This window comes from Mus caroli, unplaced genomic scaffold (genome assembly GCF_978045245.1).
Source record: "Mus caroli unplaced genomic scaffold, Mus_caroli_1 scaffold_3, whole genome shotgun sequence".
Taxonomy (NCBI): Eukaryota; Metazoa; Chordata; class Mammalia; order Rodentia; family Muridae; genus Mus; species Mus caroli.
The window spans coordinates 114,238,183-114,249,894 of NW_028227258.1; positions in this window are offsets into that span (position 1 = coordinate 114,238,183).

Here is an 11,712-nt window from a genome sequence, read left to right on the forward strand (position 1 = left end):
ATAATGCTCTTCTTCCTATGGGGTTGCAATCACTTTCAGCTCCTTCAGTCCTTCCTTTAACTCTTCCAATGGGGCCCCCTGAGCCCCCCTCCCCCCATTCAGCCCAATATTTGGCTGTGAATATTTGCATCTGTCTTAGTCAGATGCTGGCAGAGCCTCTCAGAGGACAGCTATAATAGGCTTCTGCCTTGCAAGCACATTTTGGCATAAGCAATCCTGTTGGGATTTGGTGTCTGTGGATGGGATGAATGCAAAGGTGGGGTGGTCTCTAGGTAGCTTTTCCCTCAGACTCTGCTCCATTCTTTGTCCCTGCTGGTTTTTTTTTTTTTTAAATAGAACCATTAAATCAAAAGAGGATGAAACAGAGTATTCTAGCCATAATGATGAATAGAAGTCTTAGTCAGTTTGAAGAATTTTATAGCAATTTTTGTGTATTCAGGAGTTTGGGATATCCTTTCTTTTATTGTTGAATGTAATATATTTAGAGTTATATGCTATTGATTATGACTATTCTGTACTTTCAGAAGATGTAAAATTCAAATTTCTATGTTAGAAAATTATAACAGAGATATTTAATTATACATGTTTTAAATGCTTTAAACAAAGAAGTCATATTAAAATTTAAATTTAAAAAAACTGTCCACATTCCCAGCTTACTAACCCCATTATAACTTCCAGCCTCATATCTTACGTGTGTTTATTTAACATATTTAGTCATATTAAAAATAGCTCTAAAGATTTAGTTATTATTTATTCATTTTAATGGCAATTGTTAAATGCCTATATGTACATCTGTGTGAAGATGTTAGATCCTCTGGAACTGGAGTTACTAACAGATACCAACCACCATAAACATAATTTTAAAATAACATTTCTTCTTGACTTAGTATATGATAGCATGCAATAAAAAAAGAAGCAAGTATTCAGAAACTATTTAATAAAATAGTATAAATGAATCTATTTAATAAAAATACAATAAATGGGTGGACTTAAGAATGGAAATTAAGTTTCAACATAGGAATCTGAGCATTAGAAGTTGATCCATTTTGAGGAATGAGGAAACATTATATATGTATCATGAGTTTGTGAAAATCATTAAAATCATCTGCCTGAAACAAATCTTAATAGACTTTATTAATTGGCTTTGCCTGGCTAATTTGTTGTAATTTCATGAGCTGGTAAATCTTCTTTAGAAACTGGTGATGTGCCTAAGTTGCAGGATTTTATTTTCTTATTCATCTATAGTTTGAGGGAAGTTTCTTTGAAGTTTCACATGTTCATATTAGCTCTGGTTGCTCACTGTCTTTCATACTCTTATTTGCATTCATATTATATATTTAGTACCATTAGACAGCCTTTTTATTTTCTTATTTTGTAGTAAGGCTTTAAATTATACTTTATTCTTTAAAACTTTCATTCATTTATTTTATCTACATTAACTATATTCATACAACATGAACTGCCAACATTCCCAACTACTACTCCGCATTATAACTTCAAGCCTCATATCTTATTGTGTTTATTAAATTTCATTATTTATAGCCTAGTTAGTCCAATTTGTATAGCCATGATATATATATATATATATATATATATATATATATATATATATATACACACACACATGCACACATATATGCACGCACATACACCCATGTATCTTGTGGGAGCAACCACTATGGCACCTACCAGAGGCCAACTACACAAAAAATAGCGACTCTTTCTCGCTCACAATGCATCACATGCCAACATCTCTTCCAAATGAGTATGGAGCCTAAAGAGCCCCTCCTATACCCATGTGTCTATTTTGAAGCACTTGATCTTGTGCAGGAATCCACATCTATTATACAAGTTGATGTATAACATATAGTTTTAGAAATTAAAATTCCACAGCTTCCCTGCTTGTCTGCTAAACCTTCAAATTTTTATTCTCACAAAAAAGGAACTGAAAAGTTCCTTGAACTGCCAGTGGTAAGAGGTTGGTTTAGATGACACATCTATAGCTGGGCACTCAGAGTTCTCTAAATATGCATGCTCTAAACATGACTCCTCATTAACCAAGGATTATGCAGTGATAGAAGGACTGATAATTCAGTAAGTTATTGTTAGCTAAATCTAAGAATGTACCAAGAAGCCTTGTGGAATACTAATTAGCTATGATTTATATAATATATTAAAAATAAATATATCTTCATATACTATATATAAAGTATATATTATCTAGGATGCATGTAAAGTATATATGTACATTATAAAAATATGCATAAATAAATCTATGTAAATATGTTTATAGACATATGTGTGTGTGTGTGTGTGTGTGTGTGTGTGTGTGTATGTGTGGGTGTGTGTGTGAGCATTAATGTATGTGTAAAGTGTGAGTAGATATATGTTCCATATAGGACAATGTTGTTTCCAGAGACAGGAATTATTAAATGCTAATTTCAGTGCTAGGCATAGGCTTCTATTCTATGAGTTATTATTACTAAAGGATTAAACAGGCTACTCAAAGCACCACAGGCTGTTGTCTTGATCTTGGTGCTCAACATAACTATGTAGTAGGACTCCAAGTTGAGGGATAGAGACAACAATCCACCCATAAAATCTTCGACCCAAAAACTTCCTGCCCACAAGAAGTGCAGAGAAAAAGATGGAGCAGAGACAGTGGGACCGGCCAAACTTTAGATCCTTCTGATAGGCAAGGAACAATCCCAGACACTATTAATGATAGTCTGTTTTGTTTGCAGACAGGAGCCTAGCACACTAGTCTCCTGTGAGATCACACCCAGCAACTGATCAGAACAGATGCAGAGACCGACAACCAACAAGCCTCGTGGGAGAGTTTGGGGGAGGAGGGATTGAGGAACCTGGAGGGGAGAGGGACTCCACAGGATGACCAATGAACTCAACTAAAAAGGACTCCTGAGAACTCCCAGATACTGAGCTACCAACCAAAGAATATACCAGGGCTGGACCCCAGCACATATATAGCAGTTGTGAGGCTTGGTCTTCATTCAGGTCCACCAACAACTAGAATCGAGGCTACCTTGACTCTTGCCTGCTTGTGAATCCTTTTCCCTTAACTGGGCTCTCTTGTGTGGCCTCATTGGAAAAATGATGTTCCTAGTCCTACAGTGACTTGAGGTGTCAAGTTGGTTGGTACCCAGGGGGGACCTTCCCCTTCTCAGAGATGAAGAGGAAGGAGGATCTGTGTGAACTGAAGGCTGGAAGGAGGGGTAGGGGCTACAATCAGAATATAAAGTAAACAAATAAATATATTAATGGAAAATAAACCTATGTACTAGGAACAGTTAGGTGAAAACTCCACTCACATAGGATCCAGACCAACCAACTTTGATCAACTCATGATATAAATAACTTTGCTCATTAGGGCCAAAGGGTAATATGTAGGCCTCTAGGGAAGAAAGGGAACATTATTTGCTTATAATGATTTTTATATTTGTCTCTTTTCTGAGAATTTTCAAATTTTTTATTAGATATTTTCTTTATTTACATTTCAAATTCTATCCCCTTTCCTATAATTGCAAGAGCTGATAAGTCCCTTTGCTGAAAATATTGTACATGTAGCTTACAATTGTACATTGTAAATTGAGAAACTGTACATTGAGAAACTGATATTAACATGATCGGTAAACAATGTTGATATCTTTGATAGTACTGGAAGGTTGAGGGGTGAGATGTGCCATCTGTGATCTCAGCCAGTATTGTACTTGCACATTATAGTACTAATATGCTATAAATGTGTGCCTATTTATGCTATAGTGCCAAGATGTTTTAAGAACATAATCAACCATTCCCTTTATTTTATTTGATGATTGTTCCATAGAAGGAAATTTATACTTGGTGAAATAAACACAGTCAAAACCGTAGGTAAAAAAGACATAGACTCCAGGAGATAACTTACTGATATTGTTCTCATAAATAGTTATGCTGTCAAGCTGCTTTCTAAATTTTTATGCTTATTTCAAGACTTATGATTTCCCCAACTTTAATTAGAAAAGTTTTTTATTATTACTGTAGGTAGTTAATGCATAAGCTCATCATTATTCAGGTGCTGAAATAAGGGACCACAAGTATTTAGGACATGTATATTTATCCCATTCTCAATGGGAGATCACAGAAGTGAGTATAGATAGGATGTTGGATGTGCAGGATGAGAGTGTGTTAGGAAATGCTCTTTTCTGGACCACACATGCCTGCTGCACACAAGAACTACCAGCAGTTTGCATTATTGTAGAACCAGTCAGTCAAAGTTCAGTATGAATTGGGGAAGGCCTCATACACATGCCTATCTTAGGTTCTAAAGAACCTAATTAGATAAAGGTAGAGTTTCTGTTGTTTCAGGATATGCCCACTAGGAGTTTCCCTCGTGTTCCAGACGATGACGTCCACATCGAGGCACATATATACATATGTGAAAGTTTCAAACAATTTTAAAATAAAAATTCCTAGTTTAAGTTAAAAATTAAGTGTAATTGTAGGATCTAAAACTAGAATATAATAAAAGTAGAGTTTCAATAAAATTAATGCTTAAAAGTGCTCAAGTGCTGAAGAGTCACTTCATTCCCATGGGCATAACATAGTCATGAAGTGATCTTATGATCTTATTTGAATATTTGTATTTCAAATGGCAAAGATTTTGTTTAAATTTAGTGTATTATTAATGCTATGTGATTATGTATGTCTATACTGACTCACTTTCTCTTTCAACATACTTCAAATGATTTTATAAGAAATTTATACCAAAGAGAAAAGAAACAATAATTTATACATATGTAGGTGAGCTTTATAAGAACAGTCAAATTAAATTACAGGAATAATAAAGGACATTTAAAGCAATATAAGAAGGTACTTTACCCTTCCTTTAGTCTCTGCTCCACACTTTGTCTCTGCATTTCCTCCCATGAGTATTTTGTTACCTCTTCTGAGAAGGACCGAAGCATCCACACTTTGGTCTTCCTTGTTGAGCTTCATGTGGTCTGTGAATTGTATCTTGGGTATTCCGAACTTTGGGGCTAATATCCATTTAATAGTGTGTGCATACCCTATATGTTCTTTTGTGATTGGGTTACCTCACTCAGGATATTTTCTAGTTCTACCCATTTACCTACAAATTTCATGAAGTCATTGTTTTTAATAGCTGAGTAGTACTACACTGTGTAAATGTATCACATTTTCTGTATCAATTCCTCTGTTGAAGGACATCTAAGTTCTTTCTAGCTTCTGGCTATTATAAATAAGGCTGCTAGGAACATAGTGGAGCATGTGTCCTTGTTATTTTTTGGAGCATCTTTTGGGTATATGCCCAGGAGTGGTATTGCTGGATCTTCTAGTAGAACTATGTCCAATTTTCTGAGGAACCGCCAAAATGATTTCCAGAGTGGTTGTACCTGCTTGCAATCCCACCAACAATGGAGAAGTGTTTCTCTTTCTTTACATCTCAAGAGCATCTGCTGTCCCCTGAGATTTTGATTTTAGCCATTCTGACTGGTGTGAGGTGGAATCTCAGGGTTGTTTTGATTTGCATTTCCCTGGTGACTAATGATGTTGAACATTTCTTTAGGTGCTTCTCGGCCATTCTACATCCCTTAGTTGAGAATTCTCTTAGGACTGTACCCAACTTTTAATAGGGTTATTTGGTTCTCTGGAATCTAACTTGTTGAATTCTTTGTGTATATTGTATATTAGCGCTCTATCAGATGTAGGATTGGTAAAGATCTTTCCCAATCTGTTGGTTGCTGTTTTGTCCTATTGACAGTGTTTTTTGTCTTACAGAAGTTTTGCAGTTTTATGAGGTCCCATTTGTCTGTTGTTAATCTTAGAGCATAAGCCATGTCCCAGCTGGGGATACATCCCATATACAGTCACCAAATGGAGACACTATTGCAGATGCCAAGAAATGCTTGCTGACAGCTGCCTGATACAGTTGTCTCCTGAGAGGTTCTGACAGAACCTGACAGAGGCAGATGCTTGCAGCCAACCATTGAGCTGATAACAGGCTTCCCAATGGAAGAATTAGAGAAAAGACTGAATGAGCTGAAGGGGTTTGCAATCCATAGGAAGAACAAAAATATCACAAATCAGACCCCCCCACCTCCACCCCCAGAGCTCCCAGGGACTAAACCACCAACTAAAGAGTATCCATGGAGGAATCCTTGGCTCCAGCTGCATATGTAGCAGAGGATGGCATAGTCTGTCATCAATGGGAGGAGAGTCCCTTGGTCCTGTGTAGGGGAATGCCAGGACCAGGAGGCTGGAGTGTTTTGGTAGGTGGGGGAGCACCTGCATAGAAACATAGTGAGCCAGATGGGATAGGGAGGTTCCGGAGGAGAAACCTGGAAAGGCGATAACATTTGAAATGTAAATAAAGAAAATATCCAATAAAAGACTAAAATTGAAAAACAAAACAACAAAAAAAGAAGATAATTTGCCATATGGAAATTGGATCTATCAATTAATAATAGAAGTCTTTTACATGTTTCTCCATTTAAATATGACTTGTCTTCATTAGTGTGCTGCTCATGAAAACAAGGATGCCCTTCATGTTATCAATATTACACAAATATGTGATGATCAGGAGTTGTAAGATCTAACTGGAGTAGCTTAGGAAGTACAGGCCTGCCTACTTCAACATTGGTAGTGCTATTTGGTAATATTTGCTAATAAATTTTACTTTTCTCTCTGAGACTAGCAGAAAAATGCATTTAAAATTCTTATCTTGGAAATATATATTCTGATCTCCAAAACCTAATATTAAAGGGGGGTTGTGACAAATCTACTTACACTATATATCCTTGATTGCTGATTTCATTGCATCTTCTAGTTAAAATGTGGCAACTGTTTAGAATCACACGATACAAATACAAAATATTAAAAACTGAAAATATCTAAAAAACAAATTATTTTTAAAAAAACATACAGTTAAATTTGTGAATAATAGATTTATTTGCAAATTAAGGATTACATACGAACACATGAGTTTACAAAGTACACTAATACATTTGATGCAATGTTATTTTATCAATACTGACTTTTCTATTAAGAAGAAACAAGAATCAAGTTGTCTTCTTTTCTAATTTATTTTTTTTTGTTTATTTTTCTGTTATATAGTATACCCACACAGAATTTCCCCCTCTCTCCTTTCCTCAAATCCTCTCCCCAAATCTATGTCTCAATTTATCTCCAGATAAAAGCAGGCCTCCAAGAGCTATCAGCCAAACATGGCGTATATGTTACACTAAGACTTTGTACCTCCCCTCATATTATGGCTAGAGAAGTAACCCTCAGGAGGAAATGGGTTTCCAAAGCTGGAAAAAGAATCAAAGAAAGCTCTTGCTTTCATTGTTAAAAGCCCCATAAGAAGAAGCTCCATAACCATAACTGTATAAGGAATGCCTACGTTAGATTTGTCCAGGTTCCCTGATTGTCAGTTTAGCCTCTGTGACCTCCTATGGGCTCATCTTAATTGATTCTGCAAGTTTTATGGTGGTATACTTGCCCCCTCCTGTACCTAAAATCTGTAGAACCCCACTTCCACAGAATATTCAGGCTCTACCTAATGTTTGGCTGTCAGTCTCTGCATCTATTTCCATCAGTTGCTGGATGAAGCCTCTCAGATGACAATTATGAGAGACTCCTGTACATGTATACAGCAGAAAATCATTAGAAATCCCTTCATTGATTTATTTTTTCCTAATCATGATGGATTCTATCCTAGGTATTTGAGCTATCCAACCTCTGGGTCCTGTCCCTTCAGACAGTATCTTGATTGGACTCCCTCTCATGCTATATGTCTCAAGCTGGACTGGTCTTTGAATGGCCACTCCCACAATTTCTGTCCCACTTTTACCACAGCACAGGACAAATTGTTACGTTGAAGGTTTTGAGATTTGGTTGGTGTCCCTTTATTTCCACTAAAAGTCATACCTGGTTATTGCAAGTTCAGGCTCCTCATTTCCCCCTAAGTAGGAGTCTTACCTAGATTCACCGTCACAGATTCCTGGGAATCTTCATTGCAGTAGGCTTATACTTCACCCCTGAAATGCTCCCCAATTTCAGTCATCTGTCTCAGTACTGGATTTGTCCATATTTCTTTGACCTGATCCTTTCTGTTCCTGTCCAATCCTGGCCCAGTCCACTGTGATATCTATTTTCTTTTGTCATTCAAGCAAGATTCATGTGTTCCCTACTGAGCCTTCCTTGTTACTTAGCATCTCTGGATCTGTGGATTGTGACATTGTTATCCCTTTCTTTACAACTAATACCCACTTGTAATTGAGGACATATCATGTTTATCTTTAGTGGAATATCTTTGTGTTTCTCACCATCCATTTTGGTATTGGCTCTTTATTTGTTGTATATTGCCTCTATTATGTTTATGTGTGTCCCTTTTATCCACAATATCTCCAAGACTTTTATCATAAAGAGGTGTTGGATTTTGTCACAGGCTTTTTCATCATCTAATAAGATGATAATGTAATTTTTTCTTTCAATTATTTAAATGACAGATTACATTGATCTATTCTATTATGTTGAAATATTTTTTGTTTCTCTGGCATGAACCCTACTTGATTATGGTGGATTCCACATATTGTTTTAATTATTTTACACTCAATTAAAACCAAAGCTAATACTTTAAAATGGGAAATATTAGGAAGCTACTGGTAATATTATTTGCCATATCTTGCTAAATACTGTTAATGAACCTTTTTATAATAGAAATTCTACATTACACTATTTCAACATATTGAATTTCTTATTTCACAAAAGTGTAATAAGCAATATCCATCAAATATTTGAATTATTCACACTAACACAATGTGGTACATTGTACAAAACCAAAATATATTTACATCATTTGTTATTTGTACTCATTCAAAAAATCTATTAGCATATAGTTGAATATGAAGTTAGTTACACTTGTAGTTTTCACAATTAAAACTTTATTATAATATCACCATATTGGCATACAATATTTTTGTATTGTACCACATTGGTACAATGTACTCAATCTATTGGAACATACTTTCAAAGTCTAAGTAAGTCATTACAGCCTTACAGGCTTGTTAGAGAGGGACACAATTAGCCACTTTAGTTTTTGCAATGTTGAAGTTTTAGCTTAAAAGCAACACTTTCCAATAAACCACAGGTTCTGAGTCTTTAGGTTAATTAAATACAGTCACAAACCTGAAATAGGCCTAAAGAACAAACAGGAGACTCCAGAAGTGAATGATCTTTCCAATCCAGATTTAAGCCTCCAGCCAGTGTCAAGACTGCTGCAACTCACTTTAGTTGGGTTTTCTAACATAGCTTTAAATCAGGCTAGCAAACTATTTTCAGAGGCTGTGGTTATGGGAAACATGGTCTAAAACATGTCACCCTGAAGAGAAATGAACTACACAGTGGAGGATAAAAGAACTGTATGGGCAATGGACCACTCAAAATTCATTATGAGTTCTAAATAAACAAACAAACAACAAAAAAAAAACCAAATAAAGAAAACCAGGAGGAATTTAACAAAATAGGAAATAAGTGACAACAGGGAATAATAGAAAAAATATTAGTAAGCAAAAATTGCAGATCAAACCAGAGATAGAAACTGCCAGCTTCCAAAGAAATCTGGGACAAGACTAAGCCAACACCTGTGTTCTCCTCACAGCTTCTCTCACCCTGTCCATGTGCTTTCCTTGTTCTTGGCTTTTCTCTTAGTCTACATCTCTCCTTCACCTTCTCCTTCTCCTTCTCCTTCTCCTTCTCCTTCTCCTTCTCCTTCTCCTTCTCCTTCTCCTTCTCCTTCTCCTTCTCCTTCTCCTTCTCCTTCTCCTTCTCCTTCTCCTTCTCCTTCTTCTTTCTTCTTCTTCTTTCTTCTTCTTCTTTCTTCTTCTTCTTCTTCTTCTTCTTCTTCTTCTTCTTCTTCTTCTTCTTCTTCTTCTTCTTCTTCTTCTTCTTCTTCTTCTTCTTCTTCTTCTTCTTTTCTCAGAAATCAAAGCATGAATACAGAACAACATACAAGAAAACCAAGAAAAGATAAACACCCTGTCCCAGTGAAAACTCCTTGATAAAAGATGGGTCACTGAAAATCTTTTGGGGAATATAAGCTGCAGAATAGATTTAAGACTAAAATCTTAACATCAGAAATTTTCAACAAAGTTCTATAAAACCCTAGAAACTAATGGTTGAAAGGAGTAAAAATATTTCATACATAAATACACTGGAGTATGGGAAAGACTTGAATTTTCTCTTAACTATTGTAATAGTCATGTATATTATGAAATACTGACACAGGAAGTACATAATTTAAACTTTAAAGAGAGAGTAAGCTGAATACCTGAGCTCTGACATCTTCACTGCTAGGTCACTTGCTCTCAATTTTATCAGACTCAGTCTTTATGCCAATATGGTGATATTATAATAAAGTTTTAATTGTGAAAACTACAAGTGTAACTAACTTCATATTCAACTATATGCTAATAGATTTTTTGAATGAGTACAAATAACAAATGATGTAAATATATTTTGAGTTTCAAAAGAACTACAGGCAACTCAGGAATGATGAGAGCAAAAAAAAATTGTCTTCCCCAGGGAGAAGACTATCTGGTAATTCCAATTAGCTATCCAGTCCCAATGTGCAGCCTTAGAAACATTTATAAAAATAGCATCATACAAACTGAAGATGGTGTGTTTAGAAATATATATGGATATGCATATGTGCTTTTAAAAACAATCAGTGAAAACAGATGCCAAGAATTAAGAAAGTAAAAGCAAGGATGAGCCTATGAGTGTGGAGAGAGGAAAGAGAAAGGAGAAATGATATAATTATATTGTAATCACAAAATTATAGAAATAAAATTACTATATGGTAGATGATAAAAATCATAATTTCTATATGCTTATGAGATTCCAGCTTGATATATTGAAAGCATGACTGCTACTGACCAAGTAGTGTAATGGTGAGAATGACTAGAGAGATGCTTTAGAATTATTAAAGACTTCTTTACCATCTACTTTCAAAAGACTCTTTTTTTTTTTTAATTTTTAATATTTTTATTACATATTTTCCTCAATTACATTTCCAATGCTATCCCAAAAATCCCCCATAGCGCCCCCCACTTCCCTACCCACCCATTCCCATTCTTTTGGCCCTGGCATTCCCCTATATTGGGGCATATAAAGTTTGCAAGTCCAATGGTCCTCTCTTTCCATTGATGGCCGACTAGGCTATCTTTCGATACATATGCAGCTAGAGACAAGAGCTCCGGGGTTCTGGTTAGTACATCATGTTGTTCCAACAATAGGGTTGCAGATCCCTTTAGCTCCTTGGGTACTTTCTCTAGCTTCCCCATTGGGAGCCCTGTGATACATCCAATAGCTGACTGTGAACATCCACTCCTGTGTTTGCTAGGCCCCAGCATCATCTCACAAGAGACAGCTATATTTGGGTTCTTTCAGCAAAATCTTGCTAGTGTATGCAATGGTGTCAGCGTTTAGAAGCTGATTGTGGGATGGATCCCTGGATACGGCAGTCTCTAAATGGTCCATCCTTTCATCACAGCTACGAACTTTGTCTCTGTAACTCCTTCCCTGGGTGTTTTGTTCCCAATTCTAAGAAGGTGCAGAGTGTCCACACTTTGGTCTTCATTCTTCTTGAGTTTCATGCATTTAGCAAATTGTATCTTATATCTTGGGTATCCTAAG